This window comes from Triticum dicoccoides, chromosome 5A, assembly GCF_002162155.2.
Source record: "Triticum dicoccoides isolate Atlit2015 ecotype Zavitan chromosome 5A, WEW_v2.0, whole genome shotgun sequence".
Lineage (NCBI taxonomy): Eukaryota > Viridiplantae > Streptophyta > Magnoliopsida > Poales > Poaceae > Triticum > Triticum dicoccoides.
In genome coordinates this window covers 539,720,951-539,726,376 of record NC_041388.1, presented here as the reverse complement: position 1 = coordinate 539,726,376, position 5,426 = coordinate 539,720,951, and positions in this window count along the sequence as shown.

Sequence of the window (5,426 nt, the reverse complement as noted above, 5' to 3'; positions counted from 1 at the left end):
ATGAACATTGGTTTGGCAAGAAACCAAAGTTGTCGTTTCTTAATGTTTGGGGCTGCGATGCTTAAGGCTTCAGCCGGAGAAGCTCGAACCCAAAGCGGACAAACGCATCTTCATAGGATACCCAAAGGTGACAGTAGGGTATACCTTCTATCTCAGATCCGAGGGCAAATTGTTTGTCGCTAAGAACGGGTCCTTTCTAGAGAAGGAGTTTCTCTCGAAAGAATTGAGTGGGAGGAAGATAGAACTTGATGAGGTTGTCGAACCTTTACTTCAACCAGAGAGTGACGCAACACATAAAGATGTTTTCTGTGGCGCCTACGTCTGTTGAATAGGCAGTTAATGATAGTGATCATGAAGCTTCAGATCAAGTTGCTATCAAACCTCGTAGGTCGACAAGGATATGTACTACTCCTAAGTGGTACGGTAATCCTGTCTTAGATATCATGTTGTTAGACAACAATGAACCTACGATCTATGGAGAAGCGATGGTGGGCCCGTATTCCGACAAATGGTTAGAAGCCATGAAATCCGAGATAGGATCCATATATCAGAACAAAGTATGGACTTTGGTGGACTTGCCCGATGATCGGCAAGCCAGAGATAAATGGATCTTTAAGAAGAAGACGGACATGGGCGGTAATGTTACCGTCTATTAAGCTCGACTTGTGGGAAAGAATCTTTTCACAAGTTCAAGGAGTTGACTACGATGAGAATTTCTCACCCGTAGCGATGCTTAAGTCCGTCGGAATCATGATAGCATTAGCTGTATTTTTCGATTATGAAATCTTACAGATGGATGTCAAAACAAGTTTTCTTACCAGTTTTCGCAAGAAAAGTTGTATGTGATACAATAAAAGGTTTTGTCGATCCGAAGGATGCTAAAAGGTATGCTGGCTCCAGCAATCCTTCTATGGACTAGAGCAAGCATCTCAGAATCGGAATATATGTTTTGATGGAGTGATCAAAGCTTTTAGATTTATACAATGTTTACTAGAAACTTGTATTTACAAGAAAGTGAGTGGGAGCACTACAACATTTCTGATAAGTATATGCGGATGACATATTGTTGATCCGAAATAATGTAGAATTTCTGGAAAGCATAAACGGTTGTTTGAAGAGTGTTTTTCAAAGGAAGACCTGGATAAAGCTGCTTACATATTGGGCATCAAGATATATAGATATAGATCAAGACGCCTGATGGTACTTTCAAAGAACGCACACCTTGACATGTTTTTGAAGGAGTTCAAAATAGATCAGTCAAAGAAGGGGTTCTTACCTGAGTTGTAAGGTGTGAAGTTGAGTAAGACTCAAAGCTTGACCACGGCAGAAGAAAGAGAAAGGACGAAGGTCGTCCCCTATGCTTTTGTCATAGGCTCTATACGGTATGCCATGCTGAAGTATCGCACCTGATGTGTGCCTTGCCACATGTCTGGCAAGAGGGTACAAAGGCGATCTAGGAGTAGATCACCAGATAAGAGGTTAAAATTATCCTTAGAGGAATAAGGAAATGTTTCTCGGTTATGGAGGTGATAAAGAGTTCGACATAAAGGGTTACGTTGATGCAAGCTTAACACCTATCCGGATAGCTCTGAGTAGAGATACCGGATACGTATAATGGAGCAACAATTTGGAATAGCTCCAAGTGGAACGTGGTAGCAGCTTCTACGATATGACATAAAGTTTTGCGAAGTACATAGGGATCTGAATATGGCAAGACCCGTTGACTACAACCTCTCTCAAGCATAACATGATCAAACCCAGAACTCTTTGAGTGTTTATCACATAGTGATGTGAACTAGATCATTGAGTCTAGTAGACTCTTGGATGTTGGTCACATGGCGATGTGACCTATGAGTGTTAATCTCATGGCGATGTGAACTAGATTATTGACTCTAGTGCAAGTGGGAGATTGTTGGAAATATGCCCTAGACGCAATGATAAATTAGTTATTATTATTGTTCATGATAATCGTTTATTGTCCATGCTATAATCGTATTGATAGGAAACTCAGATACATGTGTGGATACATAGACAACACCATGTCCCTAGTAAGCCTCTAGTTGACTAGCTCGTTGATCAATAGATGGTTATGGTTTCCTGACCATGGACATTGGATGTCGTTGATAACGGGATCACATCATTAGGATAATGATGTGATGGACAAGACCCAATCCTAAGCCTAGCACAAAGATCGTGTAGTCCGTATGCTAAAGCTTTTCTAATGTCAAGTATCATTTCCTTAGACCATGAGATTGTGCAACTCCCGAATACCGTAGGAGTGCTTTGGGTGTGCCAAACGTCATAACGTAACTGGGTGGCTATAAAGGTACGCTACAGGTATCTCCGAAAGTGTCTGTTGGGTTGGCACGAATCGAGACTGGGATTTGTCACTCCGTGTAAACGGAGAGGTATCTCTGGGCCCACTCGGTAGGACATCATCATAATGTGCACAATGTGACCAAGGAGTTGATCACGGGATGATGTGTTACGGAACGAGTAAAGAGACTTGCCGGTAACGAGATTGAACAAGGTATCGGGATACCGATGATCGAATCTCGGGCAAGTACAATACCGCTGGACAAAGGGAATTGAATACGGGATTGATTGAATCCTCGACATCGTGGTTCATCCGATGAGATCATCGTGGAACATGTGGGAGCCAACATGGGTATCTAGATCCCGCTGTTGGTTATTGACCGGAGAGTTGTCTCGGCCATGTCTACATGACTCCTGAGCCCGTAGGGTCTACACACTTAAGGTTCGATGACGCTAGGGTTATAGGGAATAGATGTACGTGGTTCGGAGTCCCGGATGAGATCCCAGACGTCACGAGGAGTTCCGGAATGGTCCGTAGGTAAAGATTTATATATGGGAAGTCATCATACGGTCACCGGAATAATTCGGGGGTTACCGGTATTGTACCGGGACCACCGGAGGGATTCCGGGGGTCCACCGGGAGGGTCCACCTGCCCCGGAGGGCCCTATGGGTTGTATGTGGAGAGGAACCAGCCCCTTAGTGGGCTGGGCGCCTCCCCCCTAGGGCCCATGCGCCTAGGGTTTGGGGAACCCTAAAGGGGGGGCGCCCCCCTTGCCTTGGGGGGCAAGGCAACCCCCCTTGGTCGCCGCCCCCTCCTCAGATTGGATCTGAGGGGGCCGGCCCCCCTCTCCCTTGCCCCTATATATATGTGGAGGGTGGGAGGGCAGCCACACCCAAGTCTTGGCGCAGCCCTCCCCCTCTCCCAAGTCCTCCTCTTCTCCTGTGGTGCTTGGCGAAGCCCTGCAGGATTGCCACGCTCCTCCTTCACCATCATGCCGTCATGCTGCTGCTGGATGGAGTCTTCCCCAACCTCTCCTTCTCCCCTTGCTGGAACAAGGCGTAGGAGACGTCACCGGGCTGTACGTGTGTTGAACGTGGAGGTACCCTCCATTCGGCACTAGGATCATCGGTGATTTGGATCACGACGAGTACGACTCCATCAACCCCGTTCACTTGAACGCTTCCGCTTAGCGATCTACAAGGGTATGTAGATGCACTCTCCTTCCCCTCGTTGCTAGATTACTCCATAGATTGATCTTGGTGATGCATAGAAAATTTTGAATTTCTTTTACATTCCCCAACACTCCAACCTCTTGCCATTCCAGAATGGAAGTTTGACCACGTTGAGATGGACTTCGTGACTGGGTTTCCAAAGTCCAAGCGTGGCAATGATGCTATATTCGTTGTCATCGACAAACTCACTAAAGTGTCTCACTTTCTTCCTATCAAAGAGTCTATCACTGCAACTCAATTGGCGGAGCTTTATACCTCTCGGATTGTCTCTCTACACGGCATTCCACAGGAGATCTCTTCAGACCGTGGCAGCATCTTTACCTCCAAGTTTTGAGATTCTTTTCAGAAGGCCATGGGCACCAACATCCGCTTCAGCACAGCTTTCCATCCTCAAACTAGCGGTCAAGTCGAGCATGTCAATCAGATTCTTGAAGATATGCTCAGGGCTTGCGTTATCTCCTTCGGTATGAAGTGGGAGGATTGTCTTCCATATGCTGAATTCTCCTACAACAACAATTTTCAAGCAAGTTTGGGCAAGGCCCCATTCGAAATTCTGTATGGCAGTAAGTGTCGTACTCCTCTTAACTGGTCAGAAACCGGTGAACGTCAACTTCTTGGAAATGACTTGATCACAGAGGCAGAGGAGATGTGCAAAGTCATTCGTGATAACCTCAAAGCAGCGCAATCGCGCCAGAAGAGCTACTATGATAGTAAGCACCGTGATTTGGCTTTCGAGATCAGAGATCATGTTTACCTCCGTGTCTCTCCAATGAAAGGTACTCGTCTCTTCGGTATCAAAGGGAAGCTTGCCCCTAGATACGTGGGTCCTTTCAAGATCGTAAGCAAGAGAGGCAATCTAGCCTATCAACTCGAGCTTCCTTCAAACTTTGCAAATGTACACGACGTGTTCCATGTCTCTCAGCTCCGCAAGTGCTTCAAGACCCCTGACCGCATCGTCAACTTCGAAGACATTGATCTCCAAGAAGATCTCTCTTATCGTGAGCACCCCGTTGCTATTCTTGAAGAGACTGAATGCAAGACTCGCAATAAGTCAATCAAATTCCTCAAAGTCAAGTGTTCACACCATTCCGACCGTGAAGCCACCTGGGAACGCGAGGATCACCTCCGTTCTGAGTACCCGGCGTTCTTCCAGTCCTAGATCTTGAGTACCCCGGATGTAATTTACCTTATATGTATCCCAACTCTTGTCGTCTCCGGCGCTAAGTTATTTTATTTCCTTGGTTTCGGGTTTTTGTCTCCGTGTGTTGTTGTCGTTGTCATGCATCTCATATCATGTCATCATGTGCATTGCATTTGCATACGTGTTCGTCTCATGCATCCAAGCATTTTCCCCGTTGTCTGTTTTGCATTCCGGCGCTCCTATCTCCTCCGGTGGCCCTTTCTACCTTCTTTTCATGTGTGGGGGTTAAACATTTCCGTATTGGACCGAGACTTGCCAAGCGGCCTTGGTTTACTACTGGTAGACCGCCTGTCAAGTTTCGTACCATTTGGACTTCGTTTGATACTCCAACGGTTAACCGAGGGACCGAGAAGGCCTCGTGTGTATTGCAGCCCAACACCCTTCCATTTTGGCCCAAAAACCCACCAAAACCCTCTCCATCATCTAGAGCGTTCGATCACGATCGTGTGGCCGAAAACTGCACCTCATTTGGACTCTCCTAGCTCCCTCTATGCCTATATAAAGATCCCTTCCCCGAAATCCGGCTGAAACCCTAACCTCCCCATCCCCTCGCGCCGTCGGACGATTTTTCGCCGGCCGGACATGTCCAATTTCACCCCGCCACTGCCACTTGTCACCGCCTGATTCGCCCGCCCGGGCGCCCACTTCGCCGCGCCGCCGCCCGGCCCGCTCGGC